The sequence below is a fragment of the Bubalus bubalis genome, chromosome 6 (assembly GCF_019923935.1).
Source record: "Bubalus bubalis isolate 160015118507 breed Murrah chromosome 6, NDDB_SH_1, whole genome shotgun sequence".
In the NCBI taxonomy this organism is placed as follows: Eukaryota; Metazoa; Chordata; class Mammalia; order Artiodactyla; family Bovidae; genus Bubalus; species Bubalus bubalis.
Genome location: NC_059162.1, coordinates 78,017,374 through 78,031,779, shown reverse-complemented (window position 1 = coordinate 78,031,779; position 14,406 = coordinate 78,017,374). Strand labels below are relative to the sequence as shown.

Sequence of the window (14,406 nt, the reverse complement as noted above, 5' to 3'; positions counted from 1 at the left end):
ATCTGTAAAATAGCAAATCTTTAAAATAGCAAGTATTTATAGAGCTTTTTCTCAGGAGTTACAGGTGATGTTGTTATGTGTGGCACTTAGGGGCACAGTGTTTGGCACATAGAAAATGCTTGATAAATAACATTAATATCCATTAAATAACTAATCTTATTCTTATGTTTAGGTTTTATTATTCAGATTTTCAGAAAGTATCCATTTATGCTCTTTTGCTTGCAGGTGACAAAGTTTAAACTGAGTTCAGTTAGCTTTAGCAAAAAGAATTTACTTGATTGCTTTACTAGGAAGTTCTGGCTAATCTGTCTTTAAATAAAACTGGATTTAGGGCTTTTTATAATATTAGATCTCTCCTTTGCCTCTTTCCTTTATTGTCAGACAAGGTAGGATGGCTCCTGGGAGCTCATGACTTAGACTTTTCACGATCCTAGTCAGGAACCAGGAAAAATGAGAACTTACCCATCCCGCTTTGCTCCAGCAAAAGTCCTGGAGAGAGCTTCTGTTGACTCAGCTTGAATCTTACCCAGCCAGAAGTAATTACTGTGACCCAAGAGCTGAGTGAGTACTCTGGCTCATTTATCTCTTCTTTGGGCTCCAGGGTGCAGTGTCAACCCTGCTCAGACTGTATGAAAAGGGTTTAATTCGCAAAAAAGTTGGCTGGGCATATGAAAACCATGATTGTTTCTCCCATGTACTAAACACTGAGTAAATGCAGTATCTTTGAGATAATTCTAAATAGTTCAGATGCTTGGTAAACATCTTAAAATGCACAGGACCCCTTTCCTCAAACTCAGAGTTATCTGGCCACAGGTGTCAGTAATACTAAAACTGAGAACTCTTTACTAGATTAGTTGAGAATTAGATGGGCTACTTAGGGAAAAAAGTCAAAGAAATAAGGTATCCCCAAATTTTCATGCTTGCATGATGTAAGTTTTAGAGTGAACTTGCTCAGCACTAGCAGAGGACTGTGTGACTTGTTGTTTCTAATGAACATTAGACAAATTACTGATTCTTAAGTCACTTACTGAAAAATGAACACATATATTACCCTTAGTTGATAATAATAATACTGTTGAGACAGGAAGTTAAATTAATCTACACGTAGGAAAAGCTCAGCTAGACAACTTAAAATTCATGTCATTAATCACAGTGTGACCTTTTAAGATGTGGAAATTTCTGTGGTAAACCACATTATTACATCTTGCTAATTATGTTTTAGCATTTCATCCTCATAATATATTGATTAGGTAGAATTTTTACTTGAGCATTAAAATGTGATGACACAGAAACCGGAGGGTTAATAAATTCATTTATTTATTCACATTTATTTGTAGTCACTAGGAATTTCCCAGATTGTCAAAGTTTATGATTTTGTGATAGTAGTTTTGCAGTTTTCTGCATTAGTCTTTCCCCTTCTCACCCCCAACACACACATAATGAACTTTGTTAAATTATTTTGAATTCATTTTGCCTATCTGACACACTTAAAAATGCCATAAAAAGCACTTCCCCAATTAACCTGTGTTAATACATTATATGAGCTCTTGCCTTCTGAACTCTTTTTCACTTATTTATAACTACTTGTAAGTTATTTTTCAATAATATAAAGTAGATATACTTATGATTGCTTTTTAAAAGTTCTAATATTTAAATTTGGTAATTCATTAGAATGAAGTAGTTTCAGAAGATTCTGTTACATTTCAGTGATTGGAATCTTTCAAAATCCAGCATGTTCATGAAGTTATACTAATTATTTATAATGGAGTATTTCTTCTTTCTATTGCTGTTATATTTATAGAGGTTAATGTCATATTTATAGAGATCATTCCTCCATATTTTCTTATGTTTTATCATAGAAGTTGCGTTTCTCTTGGCATTTAGTCATTCTTCAATAGACATTTAATAAATACCAGTTGTGTTTCCTGTTTTATTTAGAGCATAGTCAAAAGTCATATTTTATTTAGAATATAAACTTAACTGCCAAATAATCCATCTACTTCTGGAACCAATTAAGGCAGTGTGGTTTATTCTCTGAGAATTCTAGCTGTTCTCAACTATGTCATTTAAAAAAACCTTTTTTTTTAAACAATTTTATATTTTTATTTTTGGCTGTGCTGGGTCTTTGTAGCTGCATGGGCTTTTCTGTACTTGCGGCAGGTGGGGGCTACTCTTCATTGGGGCACACAGCCTTCTCATTGTGGTGGCTTCTCTTGTTGTGGAGCACGGACTCCAGGGCACATGGGCTTCAGTAGTTGTGGTTCCTGGGCTCTAGAACACAGGCTCAGTAGTTGTGGCATACAGACTTAGTTGCTCTGTGGCACATGGAATCTTCCTGGACCAGGAATCATTGTTGTTTTTAATATATAGTAATTGTGTAGCATTAAGTATCATATTCTCAGGGTTATCCTGTCTGAGGTGCATGCACATTCAATTGCAGTCATGTCCAACTCTGTGATCCCATGGACTATAGCCTGCCAGGCTTCTTGTCCATGGAATTCTCCAGGCAAAAATACTGAAATGGGTAGCCATTACTTTCTTCAAGGGATCTTCCTGACCCAGGGATCGAACGTAGGTCTTCTGTATTTCAGGCAGTTTCTTTACCGTCTGAGCCACGTCTGTGTACCCAGTTTAAATAAGGATGTGTTTGCAACCTGTGACTTGGGACTTCCAGATTGACTCCAGAAGTATCTCTGAGGTAGTGTATGCTTGTTTCATAGGCCCAACATGGGAGTATCTGGAAGAACACTGGGGACTCAGGGACCCACCCTCCATTGTCTTCTTCCTGAACCAGGGTTTCATTGTAAGGCACTGTCCATCTCCCACTTTCGAACCAAGAATATATGGACTGTAGTATGGAAACAGGCTGAGTAGAGCCCAGAAGTCAATAGCAGTATATCCAAATTCCCTTTATCATGGGAGTTTATTGTATTTACAGTTTAGAGAGTTTTAGTAGGATTATACTAGTGGGTTAGAAAAGGAATGCAGTTTACTAAGGAAAAATTTCTAGAGCTTGTCTTTTGATCTATACTCTTTTGGGAAACAAGGGTATAATATTTTGAAGTGTTTGTAGTGACAGGGGAGTGGGTAGGGATATGGTAATTTATAAGAAAACACTTAACACAGTACCTGGTATGTCTCAAACAAGGAAGTTTGACACTGTCAGCTATGCCTTGACTCTTAAATTCAAAGTCTTTGCTCTAGCTGGCTCCTTTCTAGTGTCGTCTAAGTGGTTATATCTCCTATCTTGGGCTTCCCCGGTGATTCAGGGGTAAGAATCCGCCTGCAGTGCAGGAGCCACAGAAAGACAGGGTCTGCATCCCTGGGTTGGGAAGATCCCCTGGAGGAGGGCATGGCAGCCCACTCCAGTATTCTTGCTGGGAGAATCCATGGACAGAGGAGCCTGGCAGGCTACAGTCCATAGAATCACAAAGAGTCAGACACAATTGAAGTGACTTAGCATGCACTCACATCTCCTATCTTTAAACACCAACAAACAAAACCAAAAAGTTCTTCAGCTATTCTTCTTCTCTAGCTACTTACTCTGTCTTCATCCCTCATAGTGGGACTTTTTTTCAAAAGAGGTTTCTGCTTCTTCACCTTCTGTTTCCTCCTCAGTCCTCTCCAGTATGGCTTTGGCCATTTCTGCATAGAAAACATTTTTTAAAGATTCACCTCTTCATTAGTAAATCCAGCGCACTTTTAAAATCTTCATCCTGGGGAGAACAAGATGGTGGAGGAGTAGGTGGACGTGGAGGACGTCTCTCTCCATGGATACATTCAGGAATACACCTTCAGACATAGAAGTGCATGCAGAACTCAGGACAGGAGTACCTGACCAGAGGAAAAGAATATATAGAACCGCCAAAACCTTGGTAGGATGAAGCAACTAGGGGGAGAAATGGGAGTGTTAGTAGGACTGGACCTGCCCTCAGCGGGTAGAGGAACTGAAGCAGAGGTCTGATCCCCACACTGGGGCAATTGTCTGAGTCAGGGGAGAAACATTTAAGGCTGAGAGTGAAGCAGCTGATCTGTGGCAGCCTAAATGGAATGAGAGTCAGACAGTCCTTGCTGTAGCCATACATATCCCAGACAGGGACACAGGTCTCCTGGAAGACGCAGCAGCTGGGAGCTGGAGTTTAGGGATTGTGGAGCAATCCCAGGGCAAGTTCTGCTGTTGACTGTGGAGAGGCAGATCTAGGTGATGTGAAGGAGGAGATTGTGGTGGGAAATGCCTGTGGAGGAAAGCTGGGCAGCCATGGAAGCAAGGCGATACTGCTGAGTCACGTGTAGGGGGTGGAGCCATCACCATAGTATCTCTCTCCCCACACTACCACCATTGGCAGCTGAACAGTAGAGAGGCTGACCCATCAAACACCTGACGCACTGAACTATAGAGCAGGACCCCAGCCAGGGCTCCCTCTATATGCCTGACGCTCTGAACAGTAGAGAAGGACCCCAGGCAAGAGAGCCCTCTTAAGTGCCTGAATGGGCAGAGCTACGGAGAAAGACTGGCTAAACAGGCCTTCTGATTGCCAGCTGCAAGAGGCTCGAAAAAAGACTCTGATAAAGCCATAATGCTTGTGGTGGAAGCAGTCAGTGTCCCTGTACAACTTGGCGCCACCAGGGTACCCACAGGCCAAGCAGCTGTGTCACCTTCATGCTCAACTCTCACTGGGGCAGAGCTGCCACAGGCAAAAAAGTCTTGCATCTATACATGCAGGGTCACTTCGGTAGTGTCTGACTCTTTGCGACCCTGTAGACTGTGGCCTTCCAGGCTTCTCTGTCAGGGAGCGGGGGTTCTCCAGGCAAGAATACTGGAGCATATTGGCTAGTGCTGGTTGCCATACCCTTCTAGACCACTGTATTTCCTGCTGTTCTAGCTGCCATCTTCTCTCAGTATCTGGTGCTGCCAGAACCCTTGTCACCCAAGCAGCTGCACCACCTCCACACCTGGCCCTCACGGGGGCAAACCCAAGTCCTCCAGGGAAGCCCCAGGAGCAAACCCCAGTGGACGACCCACATCCAGAGGTGGAAATAAAACCACAGTTGAAACCCAGGGGTAGTGTGACTAAGGAAGAAGACCCAAAACCTTCCCACCGACTGTACAAGCTGCAGATTAAATCCACACAGTCAACTGGCCAGACTCTGTGTCTGTGGAATATATAAAAGGTCATTGAGAGCTGTCACAAAAGAAAACACACTAGTCCTGTTAGCTGTGGACATTGGAGGCAAGAAAACACAGGAGTAGGACCAGATAAGAGTCTGAGCTGCCCCCACAGCAGGTCAGAGATCAGCACAGTGTCAGAGGGCATCCTAGGGAGGTGAGTGGACAGTGACTCCCAGTGAGGGAAAGGACTCTGACAGCAGTGACTCAAGAAAAACATTTGTTATTCTTATGTTTTGACTTGTTTTGTAGATTCTTTTTGGATTTTTTTGTCTTCCTCACCCCTCCTCTGTTATAGTTGTTGATTTTATTGGCACTGTGAAATCTAATTAAGCTTTTGAGCTTTTTTTTTTTTTTGCCTTCAGTTACATTTTTTCCTCAGTCACATTAAAAAAAAAACATTTTTTATTGTTGTTATAAACCTCTGCCTCTGCATTAGGCTTCTGCAGTTCTGTGGAGTCCCCCACCCCCTTTTTTTTCTTTTCTCTTTTTTAGTTTTAATTTTTTAAACATACTGTTTTTTCTATATTTATTCCTTTGTTTGCTTTTCCTACTGTTCTTTTCCCCTTGCAGTTAATCTTCAATGTATATAAATCTTCTTTATCTACTTCTTTGTAAACTTGCATATTTATTCTTTCTTTCTTTTCTTTCTCTCTTTTCCACTCAACGTATTTGTTAGTTTTATTTTCATTGCTTTATTCCCCACTTAGGACCTGCTTTAGTTTTGTTTTCTGGTTTGTGCTTTAGTTAGTTTTGTTCTTAACTGGTAAATATAATTTTTGATTTTCTTTGTTCACTGGGTCAGTCTGCTGTGCTTTATTTTTGTTGGACTGTTTTGACTTTGCTCATGGATGTATATGTAATGTATGTTCCATTATTTTAATTACTATTTGCCTGATTTTGTAACTGCCATTTGTCTGGGGTTCATCTTTGGCCTCTCATTTTTGGATATTTGTTTTAATCTCAGTTAATGCCATGACAAATCACTTGTGAAATCTTCGTTCCTGACCAGAGATCAATTTCTGAGCCTTTGGGGTGGGGGCACTGACTACAAGACCCTAGACTACCGGAGAACTAACCCTAGGGATATCACATAGTGAGAACTCACACAAAGGAAAGCACTTGAATACAAAACCTGGCATCACCCAACCACCAGTAGCAACCTGTGCAGGACACCTCAACAAACAAAACAAAAATATAAACCTAGTCATCAGAAGACTGGATTACCACCTCACTCAGCCTTGCCCATCAGAAGAAAAACAAACAAAACCTCAGTACAAATCTCACCCTATTAAGCTTACACAAACCACTGGACCAACCTTAGGAGGGCAGAAACCAAAAGAAAGAATTCACCTTGAAGTCACCTTGGAAACGGAGACCTCAAACAATAAGTTTGAAGAAAAAAAAAGAAAATCAGAGAAATACTGCACAAATGAAGGAACAAACTAGAAACACAGAAGTGAAAATAAATGAAGAGGAAATAGGCAAACTACCTGAGAATTCAGAATAATCATAGTAAAGATAATCAAAAACCTTGAAAACAAAATGGAGCAAATGCAAGAATCAATTAATAAAGACCTAGAAGAAGTAAAGGATAAACATACAGAGACAAACAACACAATTACTGAAATTAATAAATCTCAGTTATGTTCTAGGAGGAATCAATAGCAGATATCTGAAGCAGAAGAACAAATCAATGAGCTGGAAGAAAAATGGTGGAAATAAAGTAAAAGAATGAAAAGAACTAAGGATCGTCTCAGAGACCTTTGGGACAATATCAAACACACCAACATTCCAATTATAGGGGTCCCAGAAGAAGAGAAAAAGGGTGTGAGAAAATTTTTGAAGAGATCATAGTTAAAAATTTCCCCAACGTGGAAAACGAAATAGTCTATCAAGTCCAAGAGGCACAAAGAGTCCTATACAGGATAAATGCAAGGAGAAACATGCCAAGACACATACTAATCAAACTAACAAAAACTAAAAGAATTTTAAAAGCAGCAAGGGAGAAGCAACAAGTAACATACAAGGAAAACCCCATACTCTTAACAGCTGGCGTTTCAGCAGAAACTCTGCAGGCCAGAAGGGAATGGCAACAAAAGGGAAAATCTACAACCAAGATTACTGTACCCGGCAAGGATCTCATTCAAAATTAATGGAGAAATAAAAAAGTTTTTCAGACCACCAAAAGTTAAGAGAATTCAGTACCACCAGACAAGCTTTAACAACAAATGTTAAAGGGACTTACATAGTCAAGAAATACAAGAGAAGAAAAAAGATCTACAAAATAAACCCCAAGCAGTTAAGAAAACAGCAATAGCAACATATGTATCAAAAATTAATTTAAATGTAAATGGATTAAATGCTCCAACCCAAAGACAGACTGGCTGAATGGATACAAAACAAGATCCATATGTATTCTGTCTACAAGAAACCCACTTCAGACCTCAAGACTCGTAGAGTGAAAGTGAGAGGATGGAAAAATATATTCCATGCAAATGAGAAGCAAAAGAAAGCTGAAGTAGCAATCCTCCTATCAGAGGATTAGACCTTAAAGAAGATTACAAGAGATAAGGAAGGTCACTATATAATGGTCAAGGGATCAATCTAAGAGGAAGACATAACAATTGTAAATACCTATGCACACAGCATAGGAGCACTTCAATATATAAGACAAACACAGACATAAAAGGAGAAGTTGACAGTTAACACAATAATAATAGGAGACTTTTAACAGCCCACTCACACCAATGGACAGATCATCAAAACAGAAAATTAATAAGGAAACACAAGTCTTAAATGATACATTAGATGAGATGGATCTCATTGATATCTTCAGGACATTCCATCCAAACGCAAAAGAATACACCTTCTTCTCAAGTGCACATGGAACATTGCCCAGGATAGTCCACATCTCGGGTCACAAATCAAACCTCAGTAAATTTAAGAAAGTTGAAATCATATCAAGTGTCTTCTCCAACCACAGCACTATGAGACTAGATAGCAATTACAAGAAAAAATATGTAAGAAACAAAAACACATGGAGGTTAAGCAACACATTTGTAAATAACCAACAGGTTACTAAAGAAATCAAAAGTGAAATCAAATTATTTCTAGAAACAAATGACAATGAAAACAACAACTCAAAACCTCTGGGATGGAAGTTTACAACAACGAATAGACAACCTAACTTTACACCTGAAACAACTGGAAAGAGAACAACAACAACAAAAAAAACAAAATTAGTAGAAGGAAAGAAATAATAAAGATCTGTGCAGAAATAAACGAAAAAGAAATGAAAGAATTAGTAAAGATTAATAAAACTAAAAACTGGTTCTCTGAGAAGATAAAATTGACAAGTCTTTAGCCAGACTCATCAAGAAAAGAAAGAGAGGAGAATCAAATCAACAAAATTAGAAATGAAAAAGGAGAGGTTACAGCAGACAACACAGAAATACAAAGGATTATAAGAGACTATTATAAATAACTATATGGCAATAAAATAGATAAGAAGAAACGGACAGATTCTTAGAAAAGTTCAATCTCCCAAGACTAAACCAGGAAGAAATAGAAATTAATGAACAACCCAGGTACAAGCACTGAAATTGAATCTGTGATCAAAAATCTCCCCAAAAATCAAAAGCCCAGAACCAGATGGCTTCACAGGAGAATTGTATCAAACATTTAGAGAAGAGCTAATCCCTCTCCTTCTAATACTCTTCCAAAGAATTGCAGAGTAAGGAATGCTTCAAAACTCATTCTATGAGGTCCCTATCACCCTGATACCAAAACCAGACAAAGACAACACAAAAAAAGAAAACTTCAGTATCACTGATGAACATAGATGCAAAAATCTTCAACAAAATTTTAGCAAACAGAATTCAGCAAAACATCAAAAAGCTCATACACCATGATCAAGTTGGGTTATTCCAGGAATGCAAGGATTCTTCAATATATGAATCAGTGTGATACACCATATTAACAAATTGAAAGATAAAAACCATATGATCATCTCAACAGATGCAGAAAAAGCCTTTGACAAAATTCAGCACCCATTTATGATTAAAACTCTTCAAAAAAAATGGACATAGAAGGAACCTACCTCAACATAGTAAAGGCCATATATGATAAGCCTACAGCAAACATTATTCTCAATGGTGAAAAACTTTAAAGTATTCAGCCTATGATCAGGAACAAGACAAGGGTGTCCACTTTCACCACTATTATTCAACATAATTCTGGAATTCCTAGCTACAGCAATCAGAGAAGAAAAATAAAAGGAATCCAGATTGGAAAAGAAGTAAAGCTCTCACTGTTTACAGATGACATAATACTGTATGTAGAAAACCCTAAAGATAGTATCAGAAAATTACTAGAGCTAATCAGTGAATTTAGCAAACTTGCAGGATACAAAATCAATACACAGATATCACTTGCATTTCTATATACTAACAATGAAAAATCAGATAGAGAAATTAAGAAAGCAATCCCATTCACCACTGCAACAAAAAATTAAATATCTAGGAATAACCTAAGGAAACAAAAGAAATGTACACAGAAAATTACAGGATACTAATGAGAGAAATCAAAGATGACATAAACTGATGGAGAGATGTTCCATGTTCCTGGGTAGGAGGAATCAATATTGTGAAAATGACTGTACTACCAGATGCAGTCTATAGATTCAGTGTGATCCCTATCAAATTACCAATGGCATTTTTCACTGAACTAGAACAAAAATTTTCACAATTCATATGGAAACACAAAAGGCCCTGAATAGCCAAAGCAGTCTTGAGAAAGAAGAATGGAGCTGGAGGACTCAACCGTCCTGATTCCAGATTATACTACAAAGCTACAGTTATCAAGACAGTATGGTACTGGCACAAAAACAAAAATAATATAACAATAGAACAAGATAAAAGCCCAGAAATAAACCCATGCACCTATAGGAACCTTATTTTTGACAGAAGAGGCAAAAATGCACAATGGAGCAAAGACAACCTCTTCAATAAATGGTACTTGGAAAACTGGACAGCTTCGTGTAAAAGAATGAAATTATAACACTTCCTAACACCATACACATCAGTTCAGTTCAGTCACTTAGTCGTATCCGACTCTTTGCTGCCCCATGAATCACAACATGCCAGGCCTCCCTATCCATCACCAACTCCCGGAGTTTTCTCAAACTCAAGTCCATTGAGTCGGTGATGCCATCAGGCCATCTCATCCTCTGTCATCCCCTTTTTCTCTTGCCACCGATCCCTCCCAGCATCAGAGTCTCTTCCAATGAGTCACCTCTTTGCGTGAGGTAGCCAAAGTATTTGGAGTTTCAGCTTTAGCATCAGTCCTTCCAAAGAACACCCAAGACTGATCTTCAGAATGGACTGGTTGGATCTCCTTGCAGTCCAAGGGACTCTCAAGAGTCTTCTCCAACACCACAGTTCAAAAGCATCAATTCTTTGGCGCTCAGCCTTCTTCACAGTCCAACTCTCACATCCATACATGACCACTGGAAAAACCATAGCCTTGACTAGATGGACCTTTGTTGGCAAAGTAATGTCTCTGCTTTTGAAGATGCTATCTAGGTTGGTCATAACTTTTCCTTCCAAGGAGTAAGCATCTTTTAATTTCATGGCTGCAGTCAACATCTGCAGTGATTTTGGAGCCCCCCAAAATAAAAGTCTGACACTGTTTCCCCGTCTATATCCCATGAAGTGATGGGTTTGGATGCCATGATCTCAGTTTTCTGAATGTTGAGCTTTAAGCCAACTTTTTCACTCTCCTCTTGCGTCAAGAGGCTCCTTAGTTCCTCTTTACTTTCTGCCATAAAAGTGGTGTCATCTGCATATCTGAGGTATTGATATTTCTCCCGGCAATCTCGATTCCAGCTTGTGCTTCTTCAGCCCAGCATTTCTCATGATGTACCCTGCATATAAGTTAAATAAGCAGGGTGACAATATTCAGCCTTGACGTACTCCTTTTCCTATTTGGAACCAGTCTGTTGTTCCATGTCCAGTTCTAACTGGTGCTTCCTCACCTGCATATAGGTTTCTCAAGAGACAGGTCAGGTGGTCTGGTATTCCATACACATAGATAAACTCAAAATAGATTAAAGACCTACATGTAAGACCAGAAACTATAAAACTCTTAAGAGTAAAACATAGGCAGAACGCTCGATGACATAAAGCAGGATCCTCTCTGACCCACCTCCTAGAGTAACAGAAATAAAAACAAAAGTAAACAGGTTGGACCTGATTAAACTTAAAAGCTTTTGCACAGCAAAAGAAACAAAGCAAGGTGAAAAGACAGCCCTCAGAATGGGAGAAAATAATAGCAAATGAAAAAACTCCCAAAGGATTAATTTCCAAAATATAAGCAGCTCATACAACTGAATGCCAGAAAAAGACAACCCAATCAAAAAGTGGGGAAAGGACCTATACAGACATTTCTCCAAAGAATCATTCAAGTGGCTAACAAACACATGAAAAGATGCTCAGTATCACTCATTATTAGAGAAATGCACATCAAAACTACAATGAGATATACTACCTCACACCAGTCAGAATGGCCATCTTTGAAAAGTTTACAAACAAATGCTGAAGAGGGTGTGGAGAAAAGGGAATGCTCTTGCACTGTTGGTGGGAATGTAAATTGATACAGCAACTATGGAAGACAGTATGGAGATTCCTTTGAAAACTAGGAATAAAACCACCATATGGCCCAGCAATCCCACTCCTAGGCATATACCCCAAACAAACCAAAATTGAAAAAGACACGTGTATTCCACTGTTCATTGTAGCACTGTTTACAATAGCTAGAAAATGGAAGCAACCAACATGTCCATCGAGAGATGAATGGATAAAGAAGTAGTGGTACGTATACACAGTGGAATATTACTCAGCCCTAAAAATAAATGCATTTGCATCAGTTCTGAAGGTGGATGAACCTAGAACCTATTATACAGAGTGAAGTGAGTTAGAAAGATAAATATCGTATTCTAATGCCTGCAAGGCTGCAGTCCATGGGGTTACTGAGAGTCGGACACGACTGAGCGACTGAGCAACTTCACTTTTCACTTTGATGCATTGGAGAAGGAAATGGCAACCCACTCTAGTGTTCTTGCCTGGAGAATCCCAGGGACGGGGGTGCCTGGTGGGCTTCTGTCTATGGGGTCGCACGGAGTTGGACACGACTGAAGCGACTTAGCAGCAGCAGCAATGCATATATACAGAATGTAGAAAAATGGTACTGAAGAATTTATTTACAGGGCAGCAGTGGAGAAACAGACATAGAGAATAGACTTATGGACATGGGGAGGGGGAGGAGAAGGTGAGATGTATGGAAAGAGTAACATGGAAACTTACATTACCATATGTAAAATAGATAGCCAATGGGAATTTGCTATATGGCTCAGGAAACTCAACCAGGGGCTCTGTATCAACCTAGAGGGGTGGGATGGGGAGAGAGATGGGAAGGAGTTTCAAAAGGGAGGGGGTATATGTGTACCTATGGCTGATTCATGTTGAGGTTTGAGAGAAAACAAATTCTGTAAAGCAGTTCAGTTCAGTCGCTCAGTCGTGTCCGACTCTTTGTGACCCCATGAACCACAGCACACCAGGCCTCCCTGTCCATCACCAACTCCCAGAGTCCACCCAAACCCATGTCCATTGTGTTGGTGATGCCATCCAACCATCTCATTCTCTGTCGTCCCCTTCTCCTCCTGCACTCAATCTTTGCCAGCATCAGGATCTTCTCAAATGAGTCAGCTCTCCACATCAGGTGGCCAAAGTAGTGGAGTTACAACTTCAACATCAGTGCCTCCGATGAACACCCAGGACTGATCTTTAGGATGGATTGGTTGATCTCCTTGCAGTTCAAGGGACTCTCAAGAGTCTTCTTCAACACCACAGTTCAAAAGCATCAATTCTTCTGCGCTCAGCTTTCTTTATAGTCCAACTCTCACATCCGTACGTGACTACTGGAAAAACCATAGCCTTGACTAGATGGATCTTTGTTGGCAAAGTAATGTCTCTGCTTTTTAATATGCTGTCTAGGTTGGTCATAACTTTCCTTCCAAGGAGCAAGCATAAAGCAGTTATCTTTCAATAAAAATTAAATTAATTTTAAAAATTCTTCATCCTGCTTGTTTAACAGAATTTTAAAAGTCTATTATTTTCTGAAGCATTTTTTCCCTTTGCTGCTGTGTTGCCATACTTTTGATATTTTGTCTGTCTTGTGACTGTTGCTTCTTAATTTTGTTTATGTTTTCGTCTTCCTGTCATGTAGAATTCCACAAGGCTCTTGTCTTAGTTTCTTTTCCACTCCTCTCACTTTAAAGATTTTGATGAAATTTGGCCTTAAGTCTTTTTATAATGGAAATTCTGATGAAACTTAAATGCTTTTTTTTTTTAAAAATGACTTTATTATTATGAAAATGATTTATACTTACAGCAATACGTTTTCAAGCATCATGGAAAAGTACGAAGATGTAAGAAAAAATTGTCCCAAATCCCACCACCAGGAAATAAGCAGTGTTGATATCTGGCGAGCATTGTTTTAGACATCCCTATTCAGAAATCATAATTATAGTTTAACATTATTTAATGTGTCAGAATTACTTTAAATTGCTTTAAATCCCTAAAACCTTGTTTAATAGGGTTGTTTTCCCCATTTCACAGATGAGGCAGAAAGAAGGGAAGTAACTTGCCAGGGTCATACAGATATTATTAGTTAAGTGTTGGTAGTGCTATTCAGGAGAAGGCAATGGCAGTCCACTCCAGTACACTTGCCTGGAAGATCCCGTGGACGGAGGAGCCTGGTAGGCTGCAGTCCGTGGGGTTGCTAAGAGTCGGGCATACGACTGAGCGACTTCACTTTCACTTTTCACTTTCATGCATTGGAGAAGGCAATGGCAACCCACTCCAGTACTCTTGCCTGGAGAATCCCAGGGACAGAGGAGCCTAGTGGACTGCCGTCTATGGGGTCGCACAAAGTTGGACACGACTGAAGCGACTTAGCAGCAGCAGCAGCAGCAGCAGTGGTATTCAAGTGCTTCCCTTGGCTTATTCGGTAAAGAATCTGCCTGCAATGCAGGAGACCTGGGTTTAATCCCTTGGTTGGGAAGATCTGTAGAAGGGCATGGCAACCCACTTCAGTATTCTTTCCTGGAGAATCCCCATGGACAGAGGAGCCTGATGGGCCACAGTCCATGGGGTCGCAAAGTCGGACACGACTGAATG

The 14,406-nt window shown here is 39.7% G+C and overlaps 1 protein-coding gene across 20 annotated transcripts in view; it reads left to right on the top strand.

Moving 5' to 3' along the window:
• MIER1 (MIER1 transcriptional regulator) overlaps positions 1-14,406 on the top strand; it is a 71,780-nt gene that overhangs the window by 41,047 nt on the left and 16,327 nt on the right. The window lies entirely within an intron of this gene.